Genomic DNA, 12591 nt, shown 5'->3' with positions numbered 1-12591 from the left:
GAATCATCTTGGCTCAGAAGTGGGAAATAATTAGCCTTAGAGGAAATGCTGATGGATGCAGCTTAACAGAACTGTATCCCAGAACAAAATTCAAAAATATTCTCAGGAATAATAATAATAATGATAAAAACCACTCAGATCCCAGCAAGTTAAAGCTCAAAATGCTGAATACATTACCAAAGACTGAAGAGAGACACAGAGCACTGGGGGTCAATCTAGAACTGACACAGGTGTCAGACTTTCAAGAAAGGGATGAACATCTGTGCAGAATAGCACGCAATGTATTTCAAATGTGGTATAGAGACATAGTAGGCACTTTCTTAAAAACTTCTGAAATTGTATAAGATGAAAATACAATATCTGAGGAAAAGCAAACCAGACTCAATTAACAGGAGGTTAGAAATTTCAGAGGAAAAGATCAGAGAATTTGGAGACATAGGAATAAAAACTACCCAAAATGGAGCTGACAAGATGACTTGGCAGAAAAGGCACTTGCTGCCTGACAGAGATCTGAGTTCGAATCCCAGAACCCACATGGACAACTTCCCCAAGCTGTCCTCTGACCTCTGAGTAGGCAAGCGCACACATGAGCACACATTAAATAAATAAATAAATAAATAACTGCAAAGATTTAAATCTATCCAAAATAGAAAATATAGAGCAGTTATTTTTTTTAATGCTGTGCAAATAAACTGGGAGACATATTTAAGTGATCTAATATTTGGGGTCTTAAAAGAAAGGAGGAGGCTGAAAAAAATACTAGGAGAAATAATGACTGAAGACTTTATTAATTTAGTGAAAACTATTAACACAAAGATAAAGACATCTCAACAAAGCTCACACATACGAAACGTGAAGAAAAATACATGCCACATAATAACTGAACCGACTGAAAGAAGTGCTAATTAAAAAGCTTCCAGAGGAGAGAGGGGATAAGAGAGGGCACAGCCCCGGTGCCCTGGGAGGAATGAAACAGCAACCTGTCTATCTAGAATCCTGCAACCAATGGAAATATAACCCAGAGAAAGAAAGAAATGCTTTGGGGTATTTAAAACAAACAACAAACAGACAAAACCTGAAAGAACTGACCTCCATCACACTTGCACATCCCCAAAATGTCAAAGAAAGTCCTTTAGGTGGAAGGAAAATGGCACACGGAGAGAGGTAACTACACAAAGGAATGATGAAAATCAAGAATAATAACTTTACAGGTGAATATATGTGTGTCTTAAAATTGATTTAAACTTACAATAGGAGGACAAGCTAACCAAATGCTAAGTATCGTGAAGTTTATAGCAGGTACAGTGACAAACAAGAGCACTGAGATGGAGGTGAGGAATGATGACACGCTCCTATAGCAACCTGTGGTGGTACATTGCTTGAGGATAGATTCTGATGAATTAAAGATGTATATTACAGGGGCTGGGAAGGTGGCTCAGTGGATATAGTGATTACTGTGCAAATAGGAAGACCTGAGTTTGAATCCCCAGCACCTACTTAAAAGTTGGAAGTGGTGGCAGCATGTGCCTGTATCCTCAGCGCTGTGGGCAGGGCACAAACAGGTGGATCTCAGAGGCTCACCCAGCTAGCCAGTGAAGCCAAGATGACGAGTCCCAGGTTCAGTGAGAGGCCTTGTCTCAAAAAATCAGGTGGGAGAATAAAGGAGGACAATATTCTGTCGTCAGCTTCTGGTCTCCACATACATCTTTACAGGCAAGCACCCTCTCCCCTAGAATCGATACTATAAAATCTAAAGTGAGAGTAAGAGTAATAAAGTTATAGTTAATAAGACAACAAAAAGTGATAAAAACAGAACTACAAAACCACTCTAATCTAACAGGAGGAACAAAAAGATGAAAAGGAACAAAGAATAGATGAGACAAACAGCAAAAAGCAAGATGACAGATTCGAACCTAGCCATATCAGTAATTGTATTAGATGAACATGGCCTGGATATGTCGATTAAAAAGCAGAGTATCAGACTAAATATAAAAATCTGGCCAGGTATGGTAGTGCATGCCTGTCATTCTACTCAGGAGGTTGAGGCAGGAAGGTCACAAGTTTGAGGCTAGCCAGGGCAATCTAGAAAGGCCCTATCTTAAAAATCCAAATGACAAAGGGTTGGGGGACATAGCTCAGTCGTAGGGCACTGGGCTCTGGATCAAGCTCCAGTACCACAGAAAAGATGAAAAACAGACAAATCCAGGCCCGGGTATTTGTGGTTTACATCAAAAGCATTTTATACACAAAACCACAAAGGACCTGCAGGTGAAAATATGGAAAAGGACATGTGGATGCCAGTCAAAAGACGGGATAGACAGTTTAACCCCAGACGGTAGATTTTGGAGTAAAAATATTACCAGGGTTAAAGGAGATTGTTTCATCACACTAAAGGGCCAGTTAAGGAGGCTAGCTTAGGGCTTCTCAAGTTCATGCTCTGAGTATCAAGAGACCCCACCAGAGAGTGCTGAAGGAAACAAACAGAATCCAGTTACAGTCAGAAATTCTAATATTCCTCTCTCTTTAATTAGACAATAGATGGAAAATTAACAAAGATATAGGCAGATAGCTTTAAATGCTATCAATCAGATAACTTAATTGATATTTATAGAATACTCCATGAATAGAGTTCATACTCTTTTCAAATAGATCTATTATGAATCAAAGTATAAGTTTCAATAAGTTTAGCAGGATCAAGGCCATACAAAAATATGATCCTTGCTCACATGGAATTAAAGTGGTTACCAACAATAAATTAGAAATCAATACGCTATAAAGATCTTCAAATACTGAGAAAATAATTATTATATTTATAAATATCCTAGATCCCAAATAAGAAACAAAAGCAGAAATTGAAAAGCATTTTGAATTGAATAAAACTGAAAATACAACATATAAAATTTATAGGATGACAATTAAAAGCAATAAATACCCACATTAGAAAAGAAATTCCTCAAATCAGTGAACTCAGGTTCTATCCAAATGAAGTTTTTAAAAAAGTAAAATAAACTCAACATGATCAAAGAAATGAGTGAATAAAGATTAGAAGAGAAATTAATAAAACAGAAACAAAAAAATAATAGGAGAAAAAAATCAATAAAACCAAACAGGATCTTGGAGATCAATAAAACTGATAACCCTCTAGTCAGATTGTCAGAGAAGCAAGAAGAGGGAAACACATATTACTGATGTCTGGATGACGGGAGTGGCATCACTCCCAAATCTGTAGATAAGGGCAACATACATTTCTGCGTATCTATTTCTATATGTATACCCACATAGCTGTCCACAGCATAGAATATAAACACACATCTGGAAATTCACATTAGGAGGGTTCATCACAAGGGTGTAAGAAAGTTATTTTGATATTTAAAAATTGATAAATATAATGCATAGTGCTAACAAACTAAAAATAAAAAACACGTGACCATCCGGAACAGTGCATTTGATATAGTCTAACATACGTTTCTCATTAAAAAAAAACTCAGCAATATGAGAATAGAAATGATTTCCTCACAGGCCAGCAAAATGGCTCCATTTGTAAAGAAATAAATACCTTTCTCAACCTGACAAGTATGATCCATGAGACATCTACAGCTAAGATCACATTTCATGGTGACTGGCTGTGTTCTTTCTCCATAACTTCAGGAGGAAGAAAGGGACATTCCTCTCAACCTTTCCTAATGCACTGAAGGGCGAAGCCTGTCCGGTAAGACAAGAAATGAAAAGGCTTCCGGAAGGAAGGAAGGAAGAAATCAAATTGCAGTTCTTGGGAGACAGTACAATAATCTATATAGAATATGCTGTGGGAGAGTCAACAAAACTGCCAGTATGGGTGTAGCATGCTTGTGGAACACAAGATCAATACAAGAATCAATTGTATTTCTTTATACAAGCAACAAATAACTGGAAATTGGAATTTCCAATTCTATACCATTTATAATAGCATAAAATTTCATAATAGCTCAAACATATAAAAGAGAAGTAATTCTGACAAAAGATGACAGAAATTAAATAAGACCTAAATAAATGGAGGCAATTCAAATAGGAAAAGAATAAAATATGTTTGGACAATTGGTTATTTGTATTTTCAAAAAAAATAATTTAAATCTATATCTTGCACCACATGCAGAAATTAACTCAAAATAGATCATAAATCCAAATGTAAAACCTATCATTTATAAAACTTGTCGATGAAAATATAGGAGAAAAATCTTTGTAACCTTGCATTAAACAAAGATTCCTTAGATCTACACAAGATACATGACCCATCAAGGAACAAATTGGTAAATTATATTAAAATTAAAATGAAAAAAAAAAACTTCTGCTCTCTGAAACACAACATATGGAGAATGAAAAGGCAAGGCACAGGCTGAGAGAGAATGTTTGTGAATCACGTCTGACAGAGAGTTTATATCCAGAACACACTAAGGACTCTCAGAATTTGTCAATAATAAGAAAACAAGCAACCTGATTTAAAAAAAAAAATCAGCAAACCGTTGGATAGACACTTGAACGAAGATAAAGACATGGAAATCTATTCAATATTATTAGTCATTAGGGAAATTCAAAGTAAGGCCCCAGTGAATTCCGTTATACTCTTAGAATGGTTGTAATTTAAAAGATCAATCGTATGGAGAGCTGGACAGGATTCTGAGGGTGTGCGAGCCCTCCAGCACTGCCCACAGAAACGCAAAACAGCCAGCACTTTTGAAAACAGCTTGGCACATCCCTTAAAAAGTCAAATGGATGCCTCTATATGGTTTATTTGTTTCTCTCTGATAGGTATGTACCCTGGGGAGAGATCGTATCCAAGCTTGTACACAAAACACTCTCAGAAACTTTATCTGTAATAGTCTCACGGCAGCAACAAAACAGGGGGTACATCAAAGTCACACACACAATGGGGTTCAAATGAGGAGTAGAGAGGAAAGAGGTATCGACAGAGGTGGTAACTGGGGTTCATGTGAGGGATAGCCAGGTGCCTGGCCATTGGTTTTATGACCTGAATATAGATGCGTTTGTAAAGACGGCTTGGACTAAGCCTCTGACTTATGGACACGTCCTTCCAGTAATTCTCTTGAAACTAAAGTAAAAATTTTGTTGCCTCTATTTTGTTGCATCACAATGCACATCTTTTGTTTCAATTGTTACAGTTTTACAGCCAGATGTGTTTGAAAACCCACCTTCACAGAACTTCCCATGCTTCAGAAAAATGGCAAAAGCTACAGATGCAGAAGCCTAGTAGGTCTCACCAGGATAAGAGAGCAGAAAGAGTGAGTGGGTTTTGTAGTTAGAGAGCTCTGAGTGCAAGTGCCAGAATCCTCCTACACACCAGTGAGGCAGAGGATGCTCTGAGCATCACTGCCTTCATCTGTGCAAGAGCCAGCATCCTCCTACACACACTAGTGAGGCCCAGGATGCTCTGAGCATCACTGCCTTCATCTGTGCAAGCTCCAGCATCCTCCTACACACCAGTGAGGCCCAGGATGCTCTGAGCATCACTGCCTTCATCTGTGAAAGCACCAGCATCCTCCTACACACCAGTGAGGCTGAGGATGCTTTGAGAGTCACTGTCTTCATCTGTGAAACTGACATGGTGGTTTATATACTGTAGGACTCACTGAGCTCTGAACGAAGGGCATGGATGGAGCTGGATGGAAGAGAACTTGCCTCATGTTTAAGAGGAGGCCCTGAGTTCAACCCATAGGCTCAAAACAAAACCACCCAGCATCCCAGCCAAAAGCTCATGATGAAATGATAGATGACTAGCACATGTGAAAGCATCCCTTAGGAAAAACTTACTGCTGAAAGTGGTCAAAAATATTTATTTTCCTTCTCTTACTCTTGCACTGACACACTGTCTCCTTTCACTCTGGTTTTGAGTTTAAGGTTGAAACACAAAAGGCTATCAACTTCTAGAAAGATTCCTGCCCTGTGATGCAAAACTCATAGTGTAAGGATTCCAGAGAAAGTCTTTCTTGCTTTTAATTATCTTCATGTGGACAGGCTCACCTTAATTAACATAGCATGACCATGAGAGAATGCTTCTTGCTTCATACGTGTGTGTGTGTGTGTGTGTGTGTGTGTGTGTTTGCCTTTGCAGTGAGTGAGTTATAGCCTGACATTTTCAATGCTAAAAAAACAAGGCAGTTCTTGTGAGGTGTGGTGGCATATGCATTTAATCCCATTACTAGGGAGGCAGAGCCAGGACTACTGCAAGTCTGATGCCAGCCTGGGCTATAGAGTGAGTTGAGGCTAACCTGGCCTACACACCAGACCTTATCTTAAAATGAAAAAAGCAGCTTGTATATTTGCAACAGTAGTGCTCTAACATGATTCTTTTTCCAAAAACATCTTAAAGTTTAATTATGTGTAGGTGTGTATGTGCTTTTGGGTGTACGCACATGAATGCAGGTGCCCTTAAAGACCAAGGGCATAAGATCCCTTGGAACTAGAGCTACAGATGTTGTGAGCTGCCTGATGTGGGTGCTGGGAACTGACCCCAGGTCCTCTGTAAGAACAGCTGGTGCTCTTACCTGCTGAGCATCTCACACAATTCTTGACAGTGTCTGCCAATGCAGTGACCTCTGAGGTCCCTCCCAGTGGCAGGGAAAGCTGCAGCATTCGATTCAGGGACACGATAGATGCTCTTGTTTAGAAGAACTTGCAGACCTTTCATACAGTTGCATTCATCTTGCCTCTCCATGTCTGTGCTGTCACAGCCTGCCCACACAGAGGGCTTATTCGAGTCATTGATATATTCACCTAAACTACCCAATTGCTGCTATTCTTCTAAACAACTCCCTATTTGCCACTTGTCCCTCCATTACCCTCCCTTTCTTTACAGACTTTAAACTGCCATGAGGCAAAAGGGTCTATAATAACATCTTTTAGACACTCAAGGAAAAGGACACCATCTGAATCTAGAACTTGTAAACCATCCCAGAACTTTGGCAGAGCCTCTCTGAATGCCAAGAACAGCAGCAGCAAAACAAGGAACCGCTTTAGGAACAACAAAATTATAACTGCCCCACAGAACACAGGGTCTATTTGGAAGATGAGACACTTGAAAGAAGCTGGCTACATATGGCTAGAAGGATCTAAACTGAGCCTTACCCCAAGTACCTGGGCATGCACAGGGCAGTAACCAGAAGTGAGGACTGCATGGGATCTTGCAGTTAGGACTTGGACAGGGAGAGAAGAGGAGAGAGGACCCATTAGACATTTTAAGAGACAAGGGTCGGGAAGCTGTGATGGCATCAATGCCTGCACCTCCCAGGGTATCCCAGGTGTTCATCCCTGGCAGACAAGCTTGCCAAAAGCCAAAGTCAAACCATCTTTCCCCTCTTCTTCATTTGCTTCTCCCTCCCCACGGTCTAAAAGCAAGTAGTGTCTTCCTGTGGCCTGGACACCAATCTCTCTTCTTCCCTCTACACCAACTGTTTTCCAGCTGACCAAGTCTCGGAATCTTCAGCTTGCTAAAATAGTGTGCAAGCATTCAAAACCAGAGTTTCCGGTTGTGTTTCTTTGGATTGAGCCATAACTGTATTTCTGACTTGTTCCTTGGAGACACAGATGGTCTGGGAAAGATGCTTTGAGAATCTCTAAGTGAGGTCACCGCTTTCTTTTATAAGAGCTGCTTTGGTCATGGTGTCTCTTCACAACAATAGAATAACTAAGACACATACCAATACTTAAAGAATATTTGTGAAAGATAATTCTCTCCCCCCCTACACACACACACACACACACACACACACACACACAGAGAGAGAGAGAGAGACGAGAGAGAGAGAGAGAGAGAGAGAGAGAGAGAGAGAGAGAGAGAGAGAGAGAGAGAGAGAGAAAGCAAGACAATGCTATAAAAGAAAGGTGAGCAATATTTCTGGATTTCCAATTTCTCACCTGGTCTGCCATTAGTATTTCTTTACCAAGACTGTGCTAGCAATTGAAACAGTAAGACAGGAAAATTCATTTCTGTAGGACTGTCATTTGTATCAAGGGATGTTTGCCATCACCATTACCCTAGTACTAACAATAACCTTTAGTCACTATGACAACCAAACAAAAATGTCTCATGCAATTACAAACAGGGTACAAACAGGTAGACATCTGGTCTACCTCTGCTTAGGAACTAATGTTGGGTTATCCTATGGTCTTTTTTTTACCTTTGATGTTTGCTTTTTATTAAATCACATTAAGTAAGGCAAGATGCAGACAAGCTATTCAGAATTATTCTCTTATCCATACTGTTTTCCTGTGTTCACAGTGGGGAGCACCGGCCTCAAGCCAAATGTCCTAAGGACAAGCAGAGGACATCTACAGATTTACCTTTGTGTTCTCAGTTTACTAATCTGAGCAATGATCTAGGGATAAAAATGGGCTTATCTAAGTCTGATCTGTGCTCCAGATACATGAGAATGAACCGAGGACATTGTTTAGATGTCTGATTCTTAAGTCTGGACTCTATGGAATTATGTGAGGCCTGCATTTTAAAAATAAGTATCCCAAAGAAATTCCATGAGGATGGGTCATGGACCACTTTGTAAAGCACCGTCCCAGAAGGCCTCTAACTATACAGCTTTAGATTTAGAATGTCCTTTAGCTATAAGTCTTGGCTTTAGTACCAAGCAACAGCTTTATTTCCAAAGAGGAATTTTAAAGAACATGGGTCACTTCACAGAAGTAAAAGTGGAGCAAAAGACAGAGTTGACTTTTGAGTACTAGGGATCAATCCCCAGACCATACATACACTAAATACTCACTGTGCCATCAAGGTGCACCACACAGCTTTAAGATTTTATTAGAAAACATTTCCCTAAGCTAAAGAGAGGTAGCATCATAGAAAATTAAAGCAGGATGTCATGTAAACAAATTCCTTGAGAGATTAACCAGTTTGTTATTTTTCTTTTATCATGATATGAACTTAACTTGTATTTGTAGACAAGGAATAAGGCTCAGGGAAAGGGCAAAAGAAAGTAAAATTAGGTCCAGATGAAATTTCTACTACATAACAAGAATAAACCTCAGACAACAGAGAGCTGCCTATAAATTAGGTCTCAATTCTTTAAAAGTATATGGCATTTATAATGTTCAGGAGAATACAGCAGATGGTATACATGCATGTATGTGTATATATGATTGTTTGAGTAGCACATGCACTCACATGTGTATGCAGAGGCTAGAGGACAACTTTAGGGATTTTTTTGGTCTTTGGCTGGTTGGTTTTGTTTTTGAGACAGGGTGTTTCACTGGCCTGGAACCCATAGTCAGTGAGCCCCAGAGGTCTGCCTGTCTCTGCTTCTAAAGTGTTGGGATGATAAGTGTTTACGTGAGATCAAATTCAGGTCCTGGTTCTCACAAGGTCAATAGTTTATGAATGAGCCATTTCCCCTGCCTGGAACCAGCTTTCATGAATGGAAGCCTACAAAGCATTGAAGCACTGCAGATTGTAACAAGCTCAGAGAGAACCTTCCAAAGATCTGCGGTTCCCAGGAGAGTTTGCAGAGCAGCAGCAGGCAGTGCCGTTGTCAAATGGTGTGTGGCCCAGGAAATGCTAAGGATGATCCTGGTTCCAGAGCTTGGGATCTTGATACAACTCAAACACTTCAATGTTTCTGCACTGATTTAAAACCCCATCCCAGCTGTGTCTGCCTGGAATTTATCTGAAATAAACTCATTCTAGTCCAAAGAGAGACCGATTTTTCTAACACTTAGATCTCAGTGTTGATGACCAGTATATTCTACAGTACTTAAAGAAGGCAGATAGTGGGATAAAAGGTACTAGTGAATCTATATTTTCTATCTCAAACACCCGAGATTCTGTGACTATGACAGCTAGTAAGCAAGTGACAACAGAATACTACAACTAATGAATTGGAAATTACAAGCATGTGCCATTTGCTATAGCAAATTATTGCAATTTGATGTTTTAATTTCTTTTTCATGTGTATACACATTTAGGCACAGTTTCATTGTTATGGGAAATTTGTTATTTCTTGACACTACACCTCACAAGATCATGTACAGAACAATAGAGTAAAAGGTGTTCTGATCTAGACCTGTGGAAGCACTATAGGGGACTCATAAAGGGGTGGCTCGGTACTGGTAAGACAGCTCAGTGGGTATAAGCACCTGCTGTGCAAGCCTGACCACCTGAGTTCAATCCCTGGGACATATGCAAACAAGTGAGATGCAGTGGCACACATCGATAGCCATAGCATTCCTATTGTGAGACGGGACACAAATGAACTGCACAGAAGTATGTATGCAGCTAGTATGCAGCACGAGAGAACCAATTCCCAAGAGTTGTTCTCTGACCTTCACATGCATGCAGTGACGCACACACCCCAACAGCAGCACATTAAAACAACTAGACATATGACCAAGTGACTAGAAACGCAGATATATTTACTGCTAAAACCCTGTTAATTGTCATAGGTGTAGGAGAAATGAAAAAAGCAATTTGATTATCTCCACAGATGCTACAGAGACATCTGCTGAAGTTCTATATTTATTTATGATGAAAATCTCAAAGCAGGAATCAATGAATAAATACCGGAATTCAAAGGCTGAAGCATGCTCAATGGTGAACTATTGGAGGCTTCCCAACACAGACACTCAGTGATCATCACAGAGGGTGTTTTCACCAAATTATATTATACAAGAGAAAAGAGTTAAAAAACTGAAAGTGTTATCAATCACTGGATTGATGCTTGTGCCTATTTGGAATACTACAGAAGATCTACCAAGAACTGGTTAGAAGTAACAAGGGCTCTTCAACGGGACTGAAGATGTACCACAGGGGACCCTACAACCTTTATGTCCATATATGTAAATGAATATAACCAGTTAGGAAATACAATGTTGAATGAAACAAAGCAATTCATAAACTGGGTATACTGATACACACCCAGAGTTCCTTGGGAGACAGAGGCAGAATTCAGAAGTTCAAGGTCATTGTTGGCTCTATAGTGAATTACAGGGCTACTTGATTCTCTGTCTTGAATGAATAAATAGAAAGAGAGAAAGAAAGGAAGGTAGGAAGGAAGAAAGAAATAAAGAATGAAAGGAAAGGAAGGAGGAGGAAGGAAAATACAATACAATAGAAGCAGAGAGTCTATTTAAAAGCCCAACAAAAGTTTCCAGAAATAAAATGAGCAAGCAAAAGGAAAATGCCAATAAAACATCTTCTGAAGAAAGCACCTCATTCTTGAAGAGGAAGATTCAAGTTTTTAAAATGTCAAGGTTTAGTGGGTTGATTTATAAATTTTCCAATGACAATGAAAATGCCAATATCACAAAGTTACTAACAAAATTTCTGAAAATTCTGAAAAGCAAGAATTATGAAAATACACAACTAGGTTACAGTAAGTCACACAGAATTCTCTTCTGTAAATGTGATTCACATATACCCTGTGGTGTATAAATGGGTGTGACTCACTGTAGCATCATTTGTAAGGGCAAAACTCTGAGCATTGATGTCCATTGTTAAGGCGGGAGTTAGGCTAGTGCTTCACAAGAGACTGCGATATAGTCACTTTCAAGATGGTTTCTTTCCTTTTAATTTATTTGTTTTTATTTTATGTGCATTGGTGTTTTGCCTTGGGTGTAGGATCCCCTGGAACTGGAATTACAGACAGTTGTGAGCTGCCATGTGAGTGATGGGAATTGAACTCAGGACTTCTGGAAGAACAGTTAGTGCTCTTAACTGCTGAGCCAGCTCTCAAGTCCCGGTTTCTTTCATTTTAAAGTGAACTCCATTGAAATAAAGACATTTTCATTGACATGTGTTTATTTTGTGTGGCTATGAATGTGTGCATGCATATGTGTACATGTATATGAGGAGGCCACAGGACAACCTGGGTGTCATTCCTCAAGCATTACTCACCTTGTTTCATGAGACAAAGTCATTTCCACGGAGCGCACAAATGTGATTAGAACTGGCTGGCTAGTGAGCCCCGGAGACTCTCCTGACTCTGCTAACCCAGCACTGGGATTATACAGGCACTTCTCCATGCCCAGCCTTTTTCACTCAGGTACCGTGGATCAAAGTCATACTTATAAACCAAACACTTCACCAACTGAGCTATGGCCACCGGGATTGATATATTATTTCTATAGTGCCAAATTTTGAAAACAAGAAAAAAAAAAAAAAAAGAGTCTCTTCAAACCAGAATGCAGGAGTTCTTGGTATGAGATTTGGACCTCAGTAAATAGTAGGGACCAGAAATTGCCAAGAATCAATACAATGTTATTCTGGGAGAAAAGTGTCCCTAAAAAACAATGTCCCCAAATGTTAAAGCAAATGTTCCATGTCCCCAAATGTTCCATGCAGTCCCCTTTCATTAAAAGGGGACTGCATGGAAATACAGAACACTGGGTAGCATTCCTGCAGGTTGCTTTACCTTTACTTCAAGGTAAAACTCAAGAGTAAGGACCAGGGCTCTTTTGCAAACTTGGCAAGCCAGCCCAAGTGCTAATTGAGCAGGAACAATTGCACAAAATAATTTCATTTTCTTGTATGCCAGATAGCAAAGGAAGGGACAGGAGTGTAGCATTTCTAGAATTCTCTTCACCTCTCAAGAT

General features: G+C 39.6%; 1 protein-coding gene across 8 annotated transcripts in view; it reads right to left on the bottom strand.

Moving 5' to 3' along the window:
• Positions 1–12591, bottom strand: part of Camkmt (calmodulin-lysine N-methyltransferase) — a 365650-nt gene that overhangs the window by 40014 nt on the left and 313045 nt on the right. The window lies entirely within an intron of this gene.

The sequence above is a fragment of the Cricetulus griseus genome, chromosome 5 (genome assembly GCF_003668045.3).
Source record: "Cricetulus griseus strain 17A/GY chromosome 5, alternate assembly CriGri-PICRH-1.0, whole genome shotgun sequence".
Lineage (NCBI taxonomy): Eukaryota > Metazoa > Chordata > Mammalia > Rodentia > Cricetidae > Cricetulus > Cricetulus griseus.
Note: the sequence above shows the minus strand (reverse complement) of the source record. Positions and strands in the feature narration are given on the sequence as shown.